This window comes from Cyprinus carpio, unplaced genomic scaffold, assembly GCF_018340385.1.
Source record: "Cyprinus carpio isolate SPL01 unplaced genomic scaffold, ASM1834038v1 S000006590, whole genome shotgun sequence".
NCBI classification, from domain to species: Eukaryota; Metazoa; Chordata; class Actinopteri; order Cypriniformes; family Cyprinidae; genus Cyprinus; species Cyprinus carpio.
The window spans coordinates 78,708-104,241 of record NW_024879241.1 but is presented as its reverse complement, the minus strand read 5'-3'; positions in this window follow the sequence as shown (position 1 = coordinate 104,241).

Below are 25,534 nucleotides of genomic sequence, written 5' to 3'. Positions count from 1 at the left end.
TTAATTTTTGATACATGGAAGGCGGGATGTATTCTCCTGTGCGCCGGAGGAAGTTTGAGTCGGACTGTTGGACTAATAATCTTGGTATCAGGGAACGTGCCAATAAATTTGGGAGGTAGCTTGTTAGAAACGGAACGGAGCGGAATGTTCTTTGTAGAAAGCCACACTTTTTTGACCCACGACGTATACAGGAGGCCCTAGACCAGTGGCGATCAGCCTTAGCCTTAGTGCGTGCCCTCACCTGGAGCAGAGTCTCATGGGCTGTGGTCCATGTGCGGTGGCACCTCTGGACGAAGGCGTGAGTGGAGGGGACCTTGACTTCAGATTCCAGACTAGGAAAAACTGGTGGCTGGTAACCTATCCTGCACTCAAACGGAGAGAGGCCCGTGGATGACACTGGTAATGAGTTATGCGCGTACTCAACCATAGAGAGTTGTTGGCTCCAGGATGAAGGATTCTTGGATACCAAACGTCGCAACATTCTCTCCAAATCTTGGTTGGCTCGCTCGGACTGACCATTGCTTTGGGGATGATAAACCGAACACAAGCTAACCGTAGCTCCCAATAAATTTACAAAACTCTTACCAGAATTTAGACACAAATTGGGAACCCCTGTCAGAGACCACGTCCATCAGGAGGCCATGTAACCGAAAGACGTGATCAATTATAGTAACCGCTGTCTCCTTGGCTGAAGGTAATTTGGGCAAGGGAATGAAATGTGCTGCCTTCGAGAACCGGACAACTATGGTCAAAACAACCGTCATGCCATTAGAGTGCGGGAGGGAGATGACAAAATCTAGCACGATGTGGGACCAGGGTCTCGAAAGGACAGACAGCAGTTGGAGTAACCCGTCCGGGGGTCGGTTTAGTCATCTTACCACTGGGAGTAACCCATCCGGAGGTCGGTTAGATGTGAATATCGTGAGCCATTAATGGCCACCAGATTCGTTGCTTTACTAAGCAGCTAGTCCGGCTTACCCCTGGATGACAAGCCACATTGGAGCAATGACCCCATCGAATAAGGTCGGACCATAACTCCTCTGGAAAACCAAATAAATAATCGATTCGGTGGGCAACCGGTTACCCCTTCTAAGGCCGTCTTGACCTTCGATTAGACCTCCCATATGAGTGTGGAGATAACTACTTTCTCGGGTAAAATGCACTCGGGAGTAACCGGGCGTTTGGATGGATCAAAAATGCGAGATAAGGAATCAGGTTTGATGTTCTTGGAACCCGGGCGGTACGAGAGAGAAAAGTCAAAACGACCAAAAAAAAAAAGTGCCCACCGAGCCTGCCTGTAGTTGAGTCTTTTAGCAGATCTAATATATTCGAGATTCTTATGGTCAGTCCAGAGACGAAAAAAGGTACCCCCAACCCTTCTAACCAATGGCACCACTTCTCCAATGCTAACTTGACGGCTAACAATTCTCTGTTACCAATGTCATAGTTACGTTCGGCAGGTGATAGAAGATGGGAGAAAAATGCACAAGGATGCATCTTGTCATCTGAGGAAGCGCGTTGGGAAAGAACTGCGCCTATCCCCACCTATGATATGTCGACCTCCATCACGAACTGACGTGTGGGGATCAGGGGCGACTAAGATGGGAGCCGAAACGAAGCGGCTCTGAAGGTTGGTAATAAAGCCTTGGCCATATCGGACCACCTGAACATAGTTCTGGGGGAGGTCAAGGCGGTCAGAGGTGCGGCTAGTTGGCTGAAGTTGCGAATGAAACGCCAATAGAAGTTGGTGAATCCCAGAAACCGCTGTAGGGCCTTACGGGAATCTGGACTTGGGGGTGTTTAAAAGTGGTTTTCCATTCATCCCCCCTTCCTGGTGCGAACCAGATGATAAGCGTTACGTAAATCCAATTTCGTGAAAATGGATGCTCCTTGCAACCTCTCGAAAGCTGAATACATCAATGGCAAAGGATACGTATTCTTCACCGTGATGTTGTTCAGCTCTCGGTAATCAATACAAGGTCGCAGAGAACCATCCTTCTTACCAACAAAAAAGAACCCCGTCCCCGCAGGAGAAGAGGAAGGTCGGATGAACCCCGTTGCTGGAGAATCAGAAATATATTTCTCCATGGCCTGCAGGAGAAGAATAGAAAGAGAGGAAAGTTTGCCTTTAGATGGAGACTTACCTGGTAATAACTCTATAGCACAGTCATAGAGTCACACCGCCGTTCCCCACAAGGCTGCCCGTCCCGAAAGCAGCGACACATGAAAAGCCACCTTAGACTCCTCTGTCTCGAATGTTCAGGGCTGCAATGAGAAATGCATTGAACATCTGGTAAGGAATGCTCTACAGAAGTTCGGCTCACCGGCATAACTCTCGGGAATGGGTAGGCGGGGATCCGGTCGATGGCTCGTCTCTGGTACAGCGCGGGGAACATCTCGGGAACGGGTAGGCGGGGATCCGGTCGATGGCGGATCTGCTGGATGAGCTCGGATACCTGCTTCACGAGCGATTGAACTGCACGTCCGGTGTTGGTAATTCTCTCCTGCTGCTGATCCATCCAGGAGACGCTGTGGTGGATGAAATCCGCCAGCGAGGTTGAGCTTGCTGCTTCCATGTATGGTCAGATCGTTCTTTAACGGCAAAAAGGAGCGGAAGCAATTGCAAGTGCAATACGATTAATGAACAAAGTTCACACAGAACGTCAGAGAATAAACAAAGCCACACAATGAATACTGCGCAGATCTCTCGCGGCCAGGAATCAGGTCCGGAACCAGACAGCAGGAGAGCGTGACGCAGGGACTAAGACAGGCGATCCTGAGGTGAGTAAGGAGGTGAAGATCCCACGGTGATACAGGAGTGAGCGATCTGTCTTGAGTGAACCAAAAAACTAAGGACAAAAAGACCAGGCACGCACATGGGAGACTGCAACAACGATCTGACAAATACAAGACGAGAGACAGGGCAATAAATATTGAGCTGGAATGACTCGCAGCTGCCGCTGATGGCACAATTAGCGGTCACGCCCCACATAAAACAATCTGCTAACACCTGACCCTACCCACACAAGATCAAAATGAGCCAACGGTTCTACCAACCGTGACAACTTTAGATTAACTTTTATTACTCTATAAATACTAGGGTTGTCCTGAGCTGATCTCAAGGATCATTGCACACCATTCATTGAACATCAAGAGTTTAAAAAATTTAATATCATGGAAAGTTCTTTATTTTTTGTAATTTGATTTTGTTTTAATTCTGATGGTTACGTTTTTATTCTTTTTTTAGGTTTTTTATTTTGTTTAATTTTGAGTATAAAATACTGGGTACCTCCTGGGCTAGCTTAGAACATGCAACCACAATTATGGGAAAGACTACTAACTTGACAGTTGTCCTGAAGACGATCATCGACACCATGCAGAAGGAGGGTAAGTCACAGAAGGTCATTGCTGAAAGGGCTGGCTGTTCTCAGAGTGCTGTATCAAAATATATTCATAGAAAGTTGAAAAGTGTGGTAGGAAAAGGTGCACAAGCAGCAGGGATGACCACAGCCTTGGGAATATTGTCAGGAAAAGCTGATTCAAGAACTTGGGAAGGTTTCATAAGGAGTGGACTGAAGCTAGAGTCAGCGCATCAAGAGTCACCACGCTCAGACGTCTTCAGGAAAAGGGCTACAGCTGTCACATTCCTAGAACCAAGCCACTCCTGAACTACGTCAGAAATATTTCGTCTGGGGTAAGGAGAAAAAGAACTGGACTTTTGCTCAATGGTCCACAGTCCTCTTTTCAGATAAAAGTAAATTTAGCATTTCATTTGGAAATGAAGGTCTGAAACACACGTCAGCTCAACCACTTTAAATTTTTCTTTCCTTGAACTCAGGAAAGTCCTGTTTCCTGGTTCTGTGTTTGAGTTACATGTGTAAAATAGGTGTCTGTGAGTCTGTAAAGCAGGTTCCTCATTGCTGCTCCTGTAGTAGTCACACACATACACACACATACACCTAAGCACTGGTATGACTGTAACACAGGAACTATGTAAAAATAAAATCAATAATTCAACTACAATGCAGTAAAAAAGGGACAGCAAGGAAAGGGGTTATACTCTAAATCATCAAGTGTAAAACAGATACATCCACTCACACACACACTTACTTACAGACACTCACAGACTGAATTATACATACTCAAATGAATTGGTATGGCTATAACCATATAGCCAAAATGAGTCGGACTGAAATAAGAGGTTAAAATCAGATCAGACCCAGTAGAATTAAGCTCTGATAAAGCATTTCTGTTCGTTTTTTATTTTTTTTTTTTTTTTTAATTTTTTTAAAATAGAATTTTAATGTTTTGTGTAACAAAATGCTTTCTGTGTTCAGGTTTGAATGTAATAATAATGCAAAAAAAAAAAAAATACACTTCAAATCAACATTTAAATCAACAAAAAATATAAACCTTGTCAAAAAGTAGTCTTTGAGAATGCATTAATATAAATGTAAATCCACAACCTAATAAAAGTAAACAATTATGTATAAAAACAACAAGGGAACTCACAGGCCTCTCTATAGAGTCCTATACAGGAATCTAGTGGTTACACCATGAAATTACAAGTTTTTCTTTTTCTTTTTGCTCTCACCAGGAGGTGCTATTCTGCCTTCAAAAATTGGATTTTTAAATGCCTAGTCTCTATTTCAATTTGAAATACCGCATTAATTGGAAAATAATTTCAATGGGAAAAAAATTATCATAATTGTAAAATCAGCATGCAGCGCCCAAACAAACATTTTTGTGCATGTGAAGGATTTTATACGGGTATTAGAACATGAACGAAGTAAAAAAAAAGGTCTAGGCTACATAATGAATAATAGTTATGCAAACAAATGTTACAAATATGGCAAAAATGGAAGCATTTGGATTGTTGTGGTATGAGACTCGTGAGCCCAATGCCGTTTTTAGTTTTGCTTGACATTTGTGTGCTGTTTATAATGAATGCCACTATAGCCTAATTTGTGTTTTTATTTTATAGTTTAATATATAATTTTATACCTACTTAATTTTCATTCTTGTTCTGTTCTGAATACCGTTCTGTTTAAAATATTTGTCGTAGAGTGAGGGGAACTAAATATAACAAATTAGCTCAAAGTGAGATGTACATAATTAATCATAAAGGGTTATTACAGGAGAAAATGCCTCCAGAGCGTTACTTGTAGCATTATATCATTAATAGTACAATAAAATGATTTGTTCGTCTGCAGGGCGGACAGTGTTAATCATTTATTGACTCTAAGTAAAATAATTTCTCTGGCCACGAAAAATAATTTTACTACTAATTCATTGCTCCCAGAGCATGTAACGAAACCGGAACGTTAAAGTGACCTCTTCCTGTGAGCAGCAAACACAAACAACCAAGTGTGAATACATATGGATGTTTATTAAACTACACTACAGGGGAACATGCAACATCTGACTAGACACAAAACATACACATATTAAAACAGATGCCAACGCAAGGAAGGCATGGATAGAGAGAGAGAGAGAGAGAGTGTGCAGCAGAGAGAGAGAGAGAGAGAGAGAGAGCGAGCGAGCGAGCGAGCACGCGCAATAGAGTGGAGAGTCATGGCAGTATTTACTCATAAACTAAATCACAACCTGTTAAGAACCCATCAAAGAATCTCATCACCTTTATTAAAGGGGGTCAAAGCCTAGAAGCGCATCTAAATAGTTAACAAGCAGTTACTTGCATTGGTTCTGTAGTTGCTGAGTAAAGTGTCCCGGTGAATGCATAATGCGTATATTCCTGTTGAATCCTGTTAGGACTGAAACCTTCGTCATTTCATCCATGGGTCGACTGCTCCGAAGTGAATCAACAAAGTTGCTGAAAACTGCCAGAAGATTGGACTGCCCGGAAGGGGAGTCGCGAGGTGTCCAAGGTGATTGGTGTCTCCAGGGAACCGCAAGTAAAGAAACTAAAGAGAGCCGCCTTTTGGGTGTGGAAGAGGTTTTTATCTGGTTTCCCAGTAACACCCCTTTTGGTTGGATTGACCAATAACAAGGCATATACTGTAGTTTCAGCGGGAAAGTGTTTCTTTGTCTCAATGACACCTTATTTGCATATTTTATTATCTGGTTATCTGGTAACCCAAACTATGGTACAAATAGTATGATGCATTTTAGGCTCACATAGTAGAGATATTTAGCTAAGGCAAACCGAGAGGTTTAATTAGGTACCAAGAAAGATATGCAAGACAGATAGAAACATAAAGATACATTCTTATGCTTGAATATAGGCACTTAGAGGTCAACTAACATGACTAGAGAATCATAACTATGCTAATATGAGCTGGGAAACATACAAACACAGGGATATATCGTATACATTTGGAATGGCTTATATCCTTAGTTAAATGCAAGAAGGTTTGAGTGTGTGTGTGTGTGTGTGTGTGTGTGTGTGTGTGTGTGTGTGTGTGTGAGTGAGAGCTGGCTGCTCAGCCGGGCCCATTCGGTGTCTGGCATCGAGGGCTATCTAGTTATCTTGGAATGTGTTTGAAGTTGGATGAGAGACCTTAAAGAAGGTCTGCTCAGTATCTTCCAGATAATGGGGGTAAACCTTGCCATTAAGCACTCATATAAATGTATACTATGGGGCCAGATTCTGTAATTTATATGCAAATGTTAAAGGCTAAAGAAATCCCTACAACATAAAGCCCAAATGATCGTACATGATCTGAAGCAGATGCTACAAAATAGGCTGTTTACATTTACCAGTATTTTAATATACATATAAATTACATACATTAATGTAGCCTAATTGTTTGCAATTACAAGGTTAACGGGTGTTTTTTTTGAAGTAAGATTAATTTCTCTTTCATGGGATTACTTCCTTTTTTGGCCGGGTGCAATCATATGTACGATGAGATTGGCGGCATACGAATGATTCATGAATTACATGTGAACTCTGTTGTGAGTTGATTTGTGCACACGGATCTGCGCTCGTTTCTTCATTACATTTCTACATTAGATTGATAAATCAGGACAAATAGCGTGGAATATTTGTTCACAAGACTTTTGGCAAACTAGAGTTTTTGCTACAAAATGATGTGAAAATCATTCTGTTTACTCATTCACAGTAAACAACATATTGATTTAACTTTTGTAAGACATGATTTGTGTTAGAAGGTTGTATGCAAATGTGTGACAATGGCCATGAACATTTAGTGATTCACACCTGAGAGACAAAGGGCCTACCATAATGGGCCATCAATTTGAAAGTGACTGAGGCAGGTAAGAAAGAGGATGAGGAGAGTACAATAATGTGGGTTTTTTCATTATTTTTATTTATATTGTTATTTGTATAATTTGTATTGTATTTACAACACAGTGTAATAAAAAATATACACAGTGAAGGTTAAGGACACATGATTGAACATACTGATCTGAACACTGAGACTTGAACAGTAACATACCTTTGTGCCAAACATTTTTAGACTCTAGTAACATTCATAGTGTTTACTAATTTTATATCTTGTTTCATAGGTCATAAAACATTAAACGAACATCCTGGCTTTGTGAGGCCTTAGACAATTAAATTACACGTATTTCGTACATGTAGTCAGGAATGATAATTTGGGGAAAAAATCTAACAAGTAAAATGTGTACAAGTTATGTCACAATAACACAAAACAACAGATGCAAGTAATCTTAGGTTACTCATCAGAATAATATCCTACACTGGATCAAGCTGCATGACGCATCGTGTTGTGTTCTTCTTCTGAGGTAAATTCTGGGTTAATCCTCTCAGCACGTCTTCAAGAAACAAAAGGTATCCGGAATGAACTCTTCACATTTGATGTCCACGAGTCTCACATGGATTTTTAGAATTTGAAAAGCACGATCGGCTCATGGGCGTGACTGCATTAGAGATAATGAGTTGAGACGGGAAAAACTGGACATCGCGTTGGTTTCATACCGATTACTTTATCAGATAATATTTGTTTTGGACGGGACTTCATTTAAAAGTAAACATTTCATGTTTTATTTACGTGCCTGTGAAGAGAGGTGACAGAGACAGAGATGACAGAGTGCACCTTGTATATTTCCTTTATTTTACAAAAGCACACTGTTTTGTTATAATGATTATACACAAATAAAAGTAGACCCTTTGCAGTTTTCAAACAATACCTTTTTCTTATCTGTACAATCAAAAATGACAAGAGTATTTTAAGTTCTTTTTGTGGTTATCAAGAACATACGAGACAGACCGCACCGGTGCGGGCTTCGACCCAAAAGAGTTAAACTGATCCCATTCAATAATTTGCATATGGGATCATCCCACTAACCTATTATAGTGATTCCATTCAGTAAATTGCAAATGGGATGTGTGTCCATTTGCAATTTATTGAATAGGATTGCTATAATAGGTTCATGGGATGATTGTCCTTCAGTGTTACGTACGGCAAGTTAAAATCCTTACTCAAAGAGAAATAAATTGGTCCGTAACAATTAACAGGGATCCATCTAAGAAAGATCCCTGGGGTCTCCGCTCTCACTCTCCAAGTTTCTCAACCACACACTTATTTAGGTGCAAATAAAAGTTTATTAAATAAAGGATAAACAAAGGAGCATCATACCTTTGGAAGGGCAATTTGCCAAAATAAATTACAATGAACAAAACTACTACTGAACACAAACTAACCTAGAAATCATAACAAAATACAAATTCTTACCTCCCTGCTAACATAAACAGGAGAAAACGAACAAAACTAAACAGGCACCCACCTCCCTACCAGGCTCCACTTAACCAAGGTCCAGGTATTAAGTGACCAAACATAACAGACAAAGTACAACTGACCTGTTACTTAATTCACTGGTTGACAACAAATGTCTAAGTTAACAATCCCTTCGCTAACACACATTACACAACGGGAACAACAGTGTTAACAGCGAAGACACCAGGAGAGCAGGGAGCCAACGATTCCCTCCACCGGATGGCTTAAGTACTGCAGCAGTCCTTCCTGTCACCAACCAGCTCAGTCCTCCCAATCAGCTCCACCTGTGATCAATTAGAGCGAAAGAGGGAGATAAAGAAAACACAGGGAAAGACCTATGCATGCACACAAACAAATTAAATGCTGTTTCCCTAGCAACACATGAATCCATTCGTAACACCTCCACTCCAAAGAGATACAAACAAGTAGTTTGTATCACTATCCAACAACACCTAAACCTTCAGCAACACAAACTCTGGACAGCGCATCTGCAACAATATTCTGTGAGCCCTTCTTAGTTGGATATCCAAATAAAACTCTTGCACTATTAACAACCGACGCATTAACCATTTATTAGAGTTACACATCCTAGCCAAGAAAACAAGGGGATTGTGATCAATGTACACAACAATTGGAAAATAACTTCCACCCAAGTACACCTCAAATGGTTGCAGCCCTAAAAGTAACGCAAAAGCTTCCTTTTCAATCATACTATATCTGCGCTGACACAACGTGAAAACTTCTTCGCGAAATAAACTGGGTGTTCAATTCCTAACGCACCCTCTTGAATAAGAACGGCACCTGCCCCAGTAGCAGAAGCACCAACTTCTAGCTTAAGTGCATCCAAAGTCTGGCGCTAAGAAGATAGGAGTGAACAGTAAATCCTTAGTTGCTTGAAAAGCTTGCTCACAAGTAGGAGTCCACAAAAACTCAAGCTGTACTGAGAAGATCAGTTAACGATGAAACGCCACTAGCAAACTTATGGCAGAAACCTCTATAATAACCTGCCATACCCAAAAATCTGTGCAGTTCTCTTTTATTCTTGGGTACAGAAAAAATCCATAACAGCCGAAATCTTTGCGTCAACAATCTTTTACTTGAACCGGTCTTACCATTTTTCCCCAAGTACACTGTAGCCTTATCGAACTCCCATTTGGCTAAATTCAGAGTCAGGGAAGCAACAGCAAGACATTAAAACATCACGTAGAGAACTCACATGCTCTTCCCAACTAGAAGAATATCACAATATCGTCTAAATATACTTCACAAATTCTCAACTCCACTCAGTACAATCTGCATTAATCTTTGGAATGTTGACAGTGCGTTGCGCATTCCGAAACGCCATGACAGAATACTGCATGAAATCGTCAGGGGTCATAAAAGCCAAAATCTCAGAGGCACGCGGAGTAAGTGGTACTTGCCAGTATCCCTTTAAAAGATCTAATTTCATTACAAACTTTGCAGGACCAACTTGATCAGTGCAGTCTTCCATACAGGGAACTGGAAAAGAATCAGGTTTAGTTACTGCATTGACTTTATGATAGTCTGTGCAAAAACAAACTGACAAACCAGACTTGGGGACTAACAAGCAAGGCGAACTCCACGCACTCTGACTGGGACTCCAAATACTCAACCTCTGCTTTCGTCAACTCACATTTCTTATGATTAAGCCGATAAGGATGCTGCTTTATAGGCTGCGCATCACCGACATCGAAATCATGCTGAAGTACTGAGGTCTGTGACGGAATATCACAAGAGTGAACATGAATCTTCTATTAATTCAACGGTATCTAATCTTTGATATGGAGTTAAATGACTTAAATGAACATCTAAATTATTCAATATTGTAGAGTTAGACAATCGACCAGAAGGCACTCAGAACTCCTGTTCAGCAACATCATCCACTGCCGCAGGCAGAAATGCAACAACGGATCTTGACTTGGCTGTAATAGCAGGTGATGCAGACTCATCCCTCATATAAGACTTTATCATGTTAACATGAACCAGTCGCGACTTTCTTTGGATGATCAGGCATACAAATCAAAGAATTTGTGTCAGACAATTTCTTCGTCCCTGTTGATTGTTTCGTAGTTATGACGTCACTTTGTAGGACAACCCGGAAGTTAGCGGCGCATGGGTTCCCTCGTCGAAAAGCCTATGCATTTTTCCCATAGACTTTTGGAAAATCGCAAAAAAATAAGATCTGTGTTCAACAAAGAGTTATGACCCTTACACGTTTGTCTATCAAGATAATCTTTACAAGTTAATCCAAAATGTATACATTTTGAAGCCTAAATAAAGCCGTCAGATATAAAATGCTAACGGTAGGCTATAAACGGACTACAGCACACAATGGTCGCGGATCAACGTCATCATCAAACTTTATTTAAAAAACACGCTCGCTCATTATGATCTGCGTTGTGTATTAACACTTATCCACTTTTTCATGAGAAATATTGCCCATTCGTTTTTTCAAAAAATGTTAGAAACTAATTTTGTTTATGCGTGCCTCTCTGATATTTTTGATCTTGTGTTAATGTTTTATTAATTCGTTTATTTTGTTAGTTTATATAAACCTTAATATTATTTTCTTTGTGATAAAGATCATTATGCCTGATCATTGTGCCCCAAATAAACTTTAAAGATTATCTTTCACTGTATTATGTTTGATTGTATGTTTGCATACCATTTGCTAATTCGCCAGAAAAAAAACGCGCTAGTGTTCTATGTATTTAAGATAACTATACAAACAATCTCTGAACAAGCATAACACAGTTAAATCTCAGACATTTAATATAATAGTTGTATATAATTATATATGTTGAATTTAAAGAGAATTGTCCAATAGCATCAACAAATGCTTATTATAATATATTATAATTAAACCATATATGTTCCCTAAATAAACCATATATACACATTTTGTTCACATTTTCTATATATTTTTACCTGGTAATCCACAAACCCCAATGTGAGAGCCAGTGTAGTAAATTTTATCTCACATTCAAGTTACAATAAGAGTCAATAAACCAGGTATTATTTTGAATATATTAATTAAACACATTTCTCGACGTAACGTTAGCCTTTAATAAAACTGCTTTTGATTTAACACATTTCTCGACGTAACTTTAGACTTTATTTTAGATATTTTAAGAGAAAGACAAAGGTATTTAATCTGTTGATTTGGTTATGAAAAACATTTATTCTTGCTAGCCTTTTTAACTCCATCTGACCGTCAAAGTAACATTAGCGTGTTAAGCAATATGCACCATTAAAGTTTTGTCGAGGCCACATTAAGGCAGTAAATATGGTGTTCACACGGAAATCATCGTTGTGTGAGCTTACCTTACCGCACGAACCCAGAGTCTCCGCTGGGTAACATCGGACGGAAAACGGTAAAACGAGCATCTTTCATTCGACGACTTGAACACCATTGTCGTCTCTCCACAGAAATAAAGAACTGGTAATCGGTTACCTTAATATCACAGAATTCTGTGTACAACAATATTTTTGGAAAAACTACAGTTAGACTAAATATATAATTTATTTAATAATAATAATAATAATAATAATAATAATAATAATAATATATAACGTTATGTATATTAACTGAAAGGTAGACTTCTAAGAACGTGAGGCTGAAACGCAGGCTAGTGAGAGATTTCATGTTTGTCATGATGACGTCTAAAGTCCCCGCCAAAGGATGTAGTCCCTTTTAGCAACTTGTTAGCAACCACCGTTTTTAAGACACAATAAAGTAAAAAAAAAAAAATCACAAACAGGTTATAACTGGTTTGTTTTATGTCATAGAACAAAACGTGAAAATATTAAGAGGCTTTGTTAACCACAGACCTTATTTCAGGCGATTTGGCAAAAACCTATTCAAAAAACCCATAGACTTTAGGGCGAGGGAACCGGAGGTGCTAAAATGCTAACTCACTTCCACATTTTGGCCTACAAAGTGACGTCATAACTTCGGCACTCTATGTTTACCTGAGAATTTCGGTTTCAAAGCAGAACCTGGCGTAGCCAGTAACACCAAAACTGACTAGCCTGGCTGAAATGAACAAGCAACACATTTATGGTCATAATACTCCATCTTAGCCTGAGACTCTGCCAAATTCATTCTCACTCTCTCACATAGCTTGCAAAGATGTTCACGAATAGAAGTAAAATTCAGACACAGAAACAAGTGGAACGTTATAATCAACCAATTGTTCGCTTAACTTTAACAGGCCTCGAACTGTATGACCCAAAATGAGTTCCGCAGGACTGTATTCTAATGACTCTTGAACGGTTTCTCTTATCGCAAATAAGAGCAAAGGAAGATCATCAGCCCAATCCTTACCAGACTCAGCACAGTGAGCTCGCATATCATTGATTTGAGTGTTTGGTGAAATCGCTCGAGAGCTCCCTGTGATTGCGGATGACACGCACTTGACACTGCGTGACTCTCAGAAATTCCATTCAAGACTTGTACAAAAGCTTTAGATTTAAAATGAATTCCTTGATCCGTCTCAATCACATGAGGTAGACCAAATGTTGAGCAGAATTTAATAAATTCTTTCACAATCATTTTGCTTTAAGATTATGTAATGGCACTGACTCAGGGAAATGTGTTCTCGCACACATTTAACGTCAGAATATACTCGTAACCAGCTTTTGACTTTGACAAAGGGCCAACACAGTCTAGAATAAGATGCCCAAATGTCTCTCCTATCACCGGAATAGGCTGCAAAGGAGCTGGCCGAATGATTTTATTGAGTTTACCAGCGAGTTGGCTAGTGTGACATGAACGACAGTAACTTGATACAGCAGATCTTAAACCAGGCCAATAAAAGTACTTGGCCACTCTTTTGAATGTTTTATTACTGCCCAAATGACCAGATAACGAATTATTCGTTCTATCCCAAAAATATTACACCTTTCTTTGCAGCCTCAAGACAGCGTGCCAGGGAAGCGTCAGATTTCTGGGCTTTACCAAGTTGATTTCTCCCCATTGTCAAAGAACATTCTTGATCAGTAAACTTACTCTTACTATCTGTTTTAACCACACTGGGATGTAAAGATAGAGTCCGTTAAATAGGGGAGTCTGCAGTAGCAAGAAAAGTATCAGACAGGTCAGTTACATCCTAATTTTTACATGCTTGTGCATGAGTAACAGTGCACGCTGAGAACACTGACGGGAATTGACTAACAAGCTTCACATCACAAACAGAAGTGTTTGTCAAACGGGTGAGGAAACACCTTACCACCAGCTAGGTCATTTCCTAAAATTAAATTCACACCTTCTACAGGCAAACTTGAACGTACTCCCAATTTTACAGGACCTGAAACTAGATCAGATGCCAGGAACACAGTATGAAGAGGAACTTTTATACAGCTCAACTCAATTACATGGACCAAAACATCCGTTCCTGTATAAGTTTCATTTGAAAAAGGTAACACACCTTTAAGGATAATCGACTGCACTGCTCTTGTATCTTTAAAAATGGAGATGGATCTAAGGGTAGAATAAGGAGAAATTGCTACTTTACCCTTGAATACAAAAAGGAGCAAAAGCAGAGACATCTGAAAAACTCAACATTCTCAAAATTAACCATCAGTTCTCAAACAACATTGACCACATATTTAGGTTTCACTGCGATGTTCTTCTTCCAAGCTTTGCAGACAGCAATCTGATGACCAGGGTCTAAGCAATAAAAACAAACTGTTCTCTGAGCTCTTACCCTGTTACGCTGCTCTGCAGAGCATGCCACAGGTTTCATAGAATGTGAAAACAAAGGTTTCTCAGTATTCAAAAACATTGACGTACCATAATTCTGACCTGAAGCAGAAGAAAAGGCAGTCTTATGAGCATATATTCATTGCCGCAGCTGAAAGGTAATTCACTTTTTGCTCATTAAGGTAAGTTACCAAGTTATCTGACAAACAGTTCTTGAAATCCTCTAACAAAAACTGTTCCTGCAAATGATCAAATGTAGTCTTAGATGCAGCACACCATTTTTCCATCGCGTGCAAAACCCACAAACGTTTGCTACATTGATTTGGTGTAACTATGATACTTCTGTACAAGTTCATAAACCCTCAAAACAGCAGCTTTAACCACGTCATAATTAAGGGAGTCTTCTATGGGTAAAGCAGAACATACTTTTGTCTTGCTCACTAGACTGCACTGCAGCATTAATGCCCACATATCTCTTGGCCAATTACACTTAGATGCAATTCTCTCAAATGAAATAAAGCGTCACCAGCTTCTCCCTTTTGTGGGGAAGTCGTGGCCTAATGGATAGAGAGTTGGACTCGTAACCGTAATCCAAAGGTTGCGAGTTAGAGTCCCGGGCCGGCCGAATTGTAGGTGGGGGAGGTGAATGTACAGCACTCTCTCCACCCTCAATACCACAACCGAGCTGCCCTTGAGCAAGACACCGAACCCCCAACTGCTCCCTGGGCACTGCATCATAAATGGCTGCCCACTGCTCCGGGTGTGTGTTCACGGTGTGTGTGCGTTCACTGCTCTGTGTGTGCATTTTGGATGGGTTAAATGCAGAGCACAAATTCTGAGTAAGGGTCACCATACTTGGCTGTATGTCACGTCACTTTCACTGTCAACTTCAGACTCATGAAACAGTGGTACAAGGTTAACTTGCTTACTTGGATCAAATGGAATTACAACAGCAAGGCCATGTATAACATTCCCTGCAAGCTGATAAGTTTGAGGCACACTTACATGTGTAGAAGTCATGAAATAACTGAAATAGTTTTGTGCATGCTCTCTTTCTTTTGTCTTCCTTCGTGAAGCATTTCAAGTTCACACAAATGTAATCTATGATTCTCATGCTCTTGTCATTTAATCTGCTATTCATGCTCTTTTAATTTAAAAAGCAGCAAAGGGTCTGATTTAGATGAAGGGGGGGAAAATCAATTGTTCCACCCGTCTCTAATCCATCACTTATTTCCTCTTCATCCTCCAAATCAGTTTCTGCTGACAGTAAACCTTGCTCGACAAGTTTAACATACATATAAGCTTTAATTACTTTATTAGCTATTGAATTTAATATTCAACATTTCAGCAATTTCCAAGAGATATTTCTTACGATCTTTAATTAAAATGTTTTATACTAGGTTTAGAAACAAATGCTCCAATATCTCCATATTTACTCAGTGCTTTTTACCTTCTTAAGAACAACAAGATTAATAAGAAAAATTATTACCCACTGAAGACACCAATAATGGTACATGTTAGACATTCGTTAATAAAAATAAACTCATTCAAAACGAACAAGAAAAGTCCACTAGGTGGTCAAACTTCCAATTGTTAAATCAAACAAAATGACATAAGGGGCGGGGGGGGATAAACAAATAAAGGATAAACAAAGGAGCATCATAACTTTGGGAGGGGCAATTTGCCAAAGTAAATTACAATAAACAAAACTACTACTGAACACAAACTAACCTTGAAATCAGATAAACAAAATACAAGTTCTTACCTCCCTGCCAGAGTTGGGTATAATGCATTACACAGTAACTGGTTTCCTGGTAATGCAGTAATGCATTACATTTTTAATTTATGTAATTTGATTACAGTTACTAATGTCAATAATAACACGTAACTTAAGTTACAAATGCAGTGTTAAAAAACATGTGTAAAATATCATGTTTTGCGTGTCAGTAAGCCCTTTAATAAATCACCGGAGAATACCAGGAGAGCGGGGAGCCAACGATTCCTTCCACCGGATGGCTTAAGTACTGCAGCAGTCCTCCCAATCAGCTCCACCTGTAATCAATTAGAGTGAAAGAGAGAGAGAGAAAGAAAAACACAGGGAAAGACCTATGCATGCAAACGAACGAATGACTGATAAGTCATTTCCCTAGCAACACACAAATCCATTCATAACAATCAGTCTATTAAACTGATCATATACAATAAATTTCAAATGGGAAATGTGTTTATCTGCAATTAATTGGATGGGATTGCTATAATAGTTCATGGGATGATTGTCCACCAATCTGGTAAACCGATTCCATGCAATAAATTGCAAATTTGATGTTTAACCATATGCAATTTATTGCATAGGATTGATGGACAATCATCCCACTAACCTATCATAGTGATCTCATTCAGTAAATTGCAAATGGAATATGTGTCCTCCAATCTGTTAAACTGATCACCCTGAATACATTGCAAGTGGGATGTTTGTGAATACATTGAAAGTGGGATGTGTGTCCATTTGCAGTTTATGCAATGGGGATATCTTTTACTGTTTTTTGGAAAATAGTCCTGATTAAATCAATCCCATTGAATAAATTGGTAATCTACGCCATATGCAATTAATGTTTTAGCAAAAAAAAAAAAAAAAAAAAAACAAGCCAAAAGGAAGTTTTCAAATCTTAACTCGAATAATGTCAATCAAACAAACTAGAACATGAACCACTCAAAAACAACAGACAACACAAAATGAAAACATCAAATACAGTAAATAAAAACAAACAATTTACAAAGGGGCTTTTGTGTGGCCCCTCATTCTCTTTTTGGCCAGTCCCACAAGTTTTTGTACAGCTTGTAACCTTTGTGGAGATTTAAGGGGGGAGAGCCGTGGGGGTGTCATAGCACATGAACTGTGCCACTTTGTGCCTGTTGTCAGGGTAGTGGGTGTTCTTCACCTGTTCGGAGAGAGGAAAGTATAGGCAAAGAGTTAGAAGAAAAGACACACATCAGAAACTCACACAGCAGAAACACACACAGGAATGCTTACATGGGTGGCGATGGAGGTTCTCATATCTGTGAACATGGGCATCCCAGGCAAGCCCATGCCTGCCCATGCCTCCTGAAAATACTGATTGAGGTTTTTGCAGGAGCTGTGTTTCGATGTGAAAAAATGGGCCTCTTTGCCAGCCTCCAAGTTAGACCTGGATGACAGAAACTCCTCCAGCCACCCATATTCTTCCTGGTCAAGGGCCAGCTGGGTGGCGCTGAAGGCCTGGTTGGTCTTGTGGATCGATATCTGCTTAAACAGCGAGAAGCGGTGTAAGTTTTTTTTTTTTTAAGAGTAAACCACCCCACTCAGGGGTATAATAGGCTTGATAAACCTGGTTTATCAAGGCTTGATAAACCAGCCTTATTGCATAAGTAATGTTTTCCAGCTTCTAGTCATGTTTTGTGCATGCTACCTTATATTTACCAGTTGTTATTTTACTTTAATAAAATTGAGATATGTCATGCATGGGATTGGTACTATAGGGTTTAACCAAAATCTAAATGTAGATATTAGCAACATTATTTTGCAGTAAGTTAGTAAACACTTGCCAGTCAACATTAATATTTGCAAGCCTCCAAGTTTGGTAGCAAACTGATTCCACAGTAAACCAGAGATATTAAAGTTGCTTTCCAGATTCTTGTCATTTATTGTACATGCTACCTTATAGTTTTCAGTTTTCAGCTCAGCAACCTTGGTTTTGCATATTCTAAACTAGCTACATATTCTGTCTGCTACATTCCCAGTGTTAGCAAACGCTAGCTAGTCTGTTAACATGAATAACGTATTTGCAAGCATAGACGTCACATTTTAAATCCTACCTGTTGCCTTTCACCATCCACTTATTATATTATAGCTGCTGTTGCATCCCCTGACATGCCATTTCCTTTTCCCTCTATCTTTTTCTATTTTAGCCCCCGATAGCTTTTTTGCTTTATCCATCTTTTTCGAGTTCAAAACAACAACTCACTAACGTTACTGCTGCTCACTCAGCGCTCACGGCGCCCCGCCCACTCGCGATATTACCCTTCTATGTCTAAATTCTATGATGGAATCTTATGAGGGCACTGGCGCCTACTCTAGCCTGTTAGTCCTCTAAATTTTATATAACGTTTTTTATATATAACTTTTATATAAATTTATATAACTTTTATTATTAAAAAACTTTTATTTACTATCGCTTTGGCGCCCCCCATGGTGCGGCGCCCCTATGCACCGCATACAGCGCATACCCTTTGCGACACTGACCCCACTGCAGTGGCAAGCATGCAACATGGCTTTAGAAATGAGACAGCCCTCATTGGCCTGTTTAATGGCCACCTCATGGACCGCTGTGTCATTCAAAAATGTCATACTGGCAACGCCGGTGGTCCAGACATGTAGGCTACATTTTTGATTCTGAATATTGTAGCAAATTAGCTCTAAAGGGAAATGTATATAAATAATTACAATTAATTATGATTAATTACAAATATTTAATACTGTAGCAGGATTAAATTGCCATCAACTGATTTGTTCATCCAGCGAACATGTAGTGTAATTTCATATCAACTCTAAGAAAGGATTTTTTCGTGGCCACAGAAAATACCCTTCTTACAGTAGCCTATTAATGCATCAGAGCATGTAGCGAGGATCAAAATCGTAAAGGGACATTGATTTGCAAGTTAGAATCAGAAACTCATGTAATTTGTGCACAAGAGTTTTATTAACTAAATACTAACACAAACTTGTCTAACAAACAAACAAACAAACAATCACTCATACAGGGGAAAGGGCAAATGAGATTTGATGGATGAAACCATCAGGAAAAACAGAAAATTAAGCTATGAAAAGAGTCAGTTAACCACTTGAGTAAAACCATGAGCACAGTTTACAACAGGGTTTATATCTTATACTAAACCTCTGTTTCGTTTAGTTAAATGTACGATGCTTGCATTGCCTTGGACGTTGTCTTATACTAAAGCAGTTTCGGATGATAGTGTTGATGTTTTTGGTTTTGGTCTTGATGTTTTTTTTTTTGGGGTTTAGATGGTGTTGTTTTGGGTTTAAATTGTGATTATTTGATGAAAGTGAGCTTCTTCAGCATGCACATGTAAGTAAGCTCGTCGAAGTCTGTGGTAGTAAGCATGGGGAGTTTCATGCCGGCCCTGTTTGGTGTCTAGGGCAGCGATCAGTCTGTGTTCAGACTCTGGGTCTGAAAATTCCTTTATGATGGCTTGTTTAAGCCGCTGGTAGTCTGATTGGATGTGTCCTGGCTGTCGATCATGCCGGCCCTGTTTGGTGTCGCTAGAGGTGATTCACAGCAGATAATGTGTCTTTTGTTTGTTTGTACTGGTTGTAGAGTGTATGTTGGTGTTTCAGTCTTGCAGGTAGGCGTGGATGTCGTGTTTTCCTGCAAATTCTGGTGTGAATCCAGGGATGTTTTTGGACAGTCGGTTGAGGTCTTTAAGTGTCACTCCATGTGTCATTTCAGAGTTTGTCGGAATTGATCCTTTTGCAGCTACAGAGGTTTCCAGGAAACTGACTTGTGAGGTTTCATGCAGAAGGCTTTGGCTCCCCCTCTTGTATCTGTGTACACGGGTGAGGGGGTTTGCACTAGGGGTTGAATGACTTCTGATTTTTTAAAGTCGACTTTTATGTGATGAAAGTCGAGTCAAAGTCGACTAGTCACTGATGACGTCATTAATGAACATAAGCCTGGAGCTGTAAAAAACACCTTGTGCACAGCTATGGCATATGACACAGCGCTGCCTACATGGTTATTGCTCCTATAACAGTTAATTTTTTTCAGTTCTTTTGTCTTTGGGCAGAATTCTGTGAGAAATGTATCGACCCATTCTAAATCAGATAATGTTACAGATAAAGTAGCACAGTAAAGATTAAATTCATATGAATGCATTAGTGAGAGTGATTGCGTTGGTGAATTAATTTTGCATGGTAGAGTTTATATTCTTGTGGTTGAGTTGTTGGGTTTGATTGCGTTGGTGAATTATAGAACTTTTCAGTTTCTAAGCTATTGTATTGAGAACTCACAGAACAGTGTTGACAATATATTTCCGCACTGAATGATTCTGTGTGGGCGCGATCTGCGCGTTATGTATGAGCTACTGTCTGTAACCTATGTGTGTGCATTACAGTGCAGCAGCGCATTTAGATAAGAATGGCGATTAACTTACCTGTACAATAAGGTGTTTAAAACATGCATTCTCCCATTCAATTTCGAGCATCCAGTAGTATAATCACACATGACTTGTGGAGCACTTTAGGAGTATGTATTTATTTACCATTTTAACTGTTTGGAAACGGAGCATAAATGTGGAAGTCCTTCAAAGATTTACTATCCTGTTGCGCCCTCTATAGGACCAGCGACTAGTCGACGTTAAACTTAAAACTTCATGACAGAGCACTGAAGTTGACTAGTCGACTAATCGATTAGCAGAGGTGGAAAGTAACGAATTACATTTACTCGCGTTACTGTAATTGAGTAGCTTTTTAGAGTACTTCTACTTTTTAAAGTAATTTTTAAAATCTGTAATTTTACTTTTACTTAAGTATATTTTGTTTGAAGTATTTTACTTCGCTACATTTTAAATACTTTTACTTAAGTATATTTTGTTTGAAGTATTTTACTTCGCTACATTTATGGGCAGGAGGGCAAACTGGCGCTAAAATCACAAGAAAGATGCAGACGGACAAAACAGGTGTTAGTGGTGCAGACACCACTAAAAACTAAACCCCGTCATATTCTGAATTTGAACTCGAAGGAAATGAAGTGAACCCCTGGCCATATTTATGCTCTATTATGCAGTGTAAGCTGTGCTAGGGAGACCAAACTAGCAGCTTATATAATCTCGACAAGACATCAACCCTTCGCAAGCATGTAGAGGAAAGCTAAATAATTGCATCGTTGCATTGGTGGTTAAAATTAAGCTTTGTCATTTTAGCAAGAGGTTTTGCACAAATAAGCCAAAAAGACAGTGGTGAGGAGTGTGCGATATATATCGTCTGCGATAAAATCATAATTGTTGTTTTTAATGATGTGCGTGCGCATTTATAGTGCGGTCTTTCACTTTGTGATTCAGTCTGGTAAAATGCATTTAGAATGATCACAAAATTGAAGCTATAGGGGGAGAAAATTTTACATATTTATATAATTTCATATAGTAAATCAAATTTTTTACAACAGGTCAGTAAAGAAGTTAATGAAGAGACTTGCGTTTTAGACACCATATTGCCTGTTTTTTGCTCTATTTCTACAACAAAAAATAATTGCAAACACAGCCACCAAAGCACAGTTTTGAGTATCTGAGCAAAATGACAGTGTTTCGTTCCTGAATGAATCAACCGTTTAAATGATTTGGTTCAATCGCAATGACTCACTGATTAACAGTGACTTGCTGACACATACTGGCCATTTTAATTTCACATTTAAAGTATCTTTTGATTTTTTTTAATTAATTAAAATTAATTTTTTTAATTAATTAATTTCTTATAATTTCAAATGAGTATTCAACATTTTATGTCTTCAAAACATTATTCATGCATTTGTAACTGCAGGTTAAATGCATTCTTGCCCTTCATTAAACAGTGTGTAAATACATCTAAATGCCACTTCCGATGAAGCTTCTGTATTTCCTCTGCATTGAAAAGATGAGTTTGATGTCTTATTATTCTAAATAACTGATTCCTTTAATTAAAAACAACAAGTTTGAGATTAATAGGCCTATCCCAGGGGTGTCAGACTCAACTCTGCTGGGCTACGGCCCTCCAGGCGGGGTGTCAAACTCAAGCTCCAGCACACATATCATGTAGTTTTCAAATAAGCCTAAATGATTAGATTAGCTGGATCAGGTGTGTTTAATTAGGGTTATATCTAAACTGTGCAGGACTGTGGCCCTCCAGGAACTGAGTTTGACACCCTTGCCTGTCCTATTTTTGACTCCTACTTTTACTTGAGTAGATTTTTAGACTGGTACTTTTACTTGTACTTAAGTAAAATTTCATTAATGTAATGGTACTTTTACTCGAGTAGAATATTTTTGTACTCTTTCCACCTCTGTGAGCTAGTCTGTGCAGCCCCTAGTTTGCACTGCTGGCAGTGTGACGTGCAGCAGGTTAACTATTACTTGAGTCCAACCGTGTCAAGCTCCTCTTTAATATTGTCACGAACCGCACACAAACAGGTAGATCCAAAAGCAGTGTTTTATTAAGAGTAATCCAAAATCATAATCCAGCCAGGCAAAGGTCAAAATCCAGATAAGCAGTCAAAAACAAGAAACACGAACATCAACAAGGGAACAGGGAATAGCAGGGTGACATCAAACAAGGACTCCGTAACAATGACAGAAACAACCAGGGTATTTATAGACAGGTGCAAACAATGTAAGTGGGGACAGCTGAATACAACGAACAGTGATGAATACAGACAAGGCTTGTGGGAAATGTAGGTTCCTAAAGTGGGGTGACGATATGGGAAAGTGAGACCTCTAGTGGACACCCAGGGAACACAAACCAGACACTGTGACACTACCCCCCCTCTAAGGAGCAGCTACCAGTTGCTCCTCAGAAACCAACAAAACAAAAACCAAAACAAAAAAAAAAACCCAGGAGGGAGGTGGACTGGTGGAGGTAGAACAGGGGGAGGGATGGAGGGCCAGGCCCGTGTAGGGGAACAGGGACAGGCAGCGATGGCTCCACTGGCAGCCAAGGTGGATCAGTCACTTCAGGGGGCCAAGGTGGACCCGAAAGTTCAGGGGACCACGAGGGACCAGGCAGTTCAGGTGGCCATGGAGGATCAGTCCATTCTAGTTGTGCAGACGGCCAGGGAGGAACTCGCCATTTGAGTGGCCAGAATGGAACCTGCCATTCGGGGAGCCAGTGAGGAGCAGGCTGTGGCGATTGCCAGGGAGGAATCCGCCACTTGAGCGACCAGGGAGGAACCTGCCATCCCGGAGGGCCTGCGGAGACGTGAGGGCGCTCTGGACGGCCTGCGGAGACGTGAGGGTCCTCTGGACGGCCTGTGGAGACGTGAGGGTGCTCTGGACGGCCTGTGGAGACGTGAGGCGCCTCGGCTTCGGGCACCGCCTCGGGAGACGTGAGGGTGCTCTGGACGGCCTGTGCCTCGGTCACCGCCTCGGGAGCGGCCTCGGGAACGGCATCGGGCACCGCCTCAGCCCCCGGAACCGCATCTGGCACCGCCTCGGCATCGGGCCCCGCCTCGGTCTCCGGAACCATCTCGGGCACCGCCTCGGCATCGGGCGCCGCCTCGGCCTCCGGAACGGCATAGGGCACCGCCTCGGCATCGGGCACCGCCTCGGCCTCCGGAACGGCATCGGGCACCGCCTCGGCATCGGGCACCGCTCGGCCTCCGGAACAGCATCGGGCACCACCTCGGCATCGGGCACCGCCTCGGCCTCCGGAACAGCATCGGGCACCACCTCGGCATCGGGCACCGCCTCGGCCTCCGGAACGGCATCGGGCACCGCCTCGGCATCGGGCACCGCCTCGGCCCCCGGAACGGCATCGGGCACCGCCTCGGGAACATCCTCCTGGACGGCCGCGGCCTGCTTGGGAACGTCCTCCTGGACGGCCGCGGCCTGCTCGGGAACGTCCTCCTGGACGGCAGCGGCCTGCTCGGGAACGTCCTCCTGGACGGCAGCGGCCTGCTCTGGGCTTTGAGGAACGGTAGACGCCTGTCTCCTACTCCTTCGCCCTCTATGATGGCGAGTCGGTGGCACCTTGACGGAAGACTCAGGCGTTGAGTCAGCCATCTTGTCTGGCAACACAGGTGTAGATTCGGCCATCTTGTGCTGTGGCGCTGGGCTGGCGGCCATCTTGTGCTGTGGCGCTGGGCTGGCGGCCATCTTGTGCTGTGGTGCTGAACTAGTTGCCATCTTGTGCTGTGGCGCTGGGCTGGCGGCCATCTCGTGCTGTGGCGCTGGGCTGGCGGCCCTCTTGTCTGGAGACTCAGGTGTGGTTGCTGCGTCCCACTGAGCACGATGGCGCAGGTAATGGGTAAACCCCCAAAAGTCCAGGATCTCCAACCCCTTCATCTCCCATTGGGGCAAAGGGTCATCCAGGCAATCGTTAAAATAGTCTTTCAGTGCTGCATCATTATAACCCAACCCTACTGCCATGGTCCAAAACAATTGCGCCAAGCCACCCACCTCACTCCCCCTTTGACGAAGGGTGGTTAAGTTCCGGAGTCTCCCCCTCCGTTCCTCCATGGTGGCTGGGGAATGGATTCGAAATCCCACACCGCTGGATCTAGGCATGACGGAGTCCTTCTGTCACGACACGCACACAAACAGGTAGATCCAAAAGCAGTGTTTTATTATTAGTAATCCAAAATCATAATCCAGCCAGGCAAGGGTCAAAATCCAGATAAGCAGTCCAAAACAAGAAACACGAACATCAACAAGGGAACAGGGAATAGCAGGGTGACATAAAACAAGGACTCCGTAACAATGACAGAAACAACCAGGGTTATTTATAGACAGGTGCAAACAATGTAAGTGGGGACAGCTGAATACAATGAACAGTGATGAATACAGACAAGGCTTGTGGGAAATGTAGTTCCTGAGGTGGGGTGACGATATGGGAAAGTGAGACCTCTAGTGGATACCCAGGGAACACAAACCAGACACTGTGACAAATATTGCAGAATAGTCAGGGTTTAGACTTCACCTCTGGCTGCCCACAGATGGCCTTCCGAGGCCTTAGCTCTAGTCTCTCTCTCATTAAGTTCCACATACATTGTTTTTAACAGTGACTTTTTGTGAAACAGTTCTCTTTCCAAGTCCTGTCTGATGGCTATTTCCAGCTGCGCTCAGTGTCCAGCATCTGTTAGAGTATCCCGAAGACTGGTGATTTCCTTCTGTTGCACCATTCTGTAAGTTTCTTTGCATCTGTTCTGCGCTTTCTCTTGTTGAACAGATGTCAGTTCCCTGTAGAACTCTGTGACTTGCAGGTTCAGTTCATTTACCTCCTGTCTGAGGCCCTTGAGGGTGTGGGCCAAGGAGATGATGACGCTGGTTAGATCCTGGTGGTTCAGGC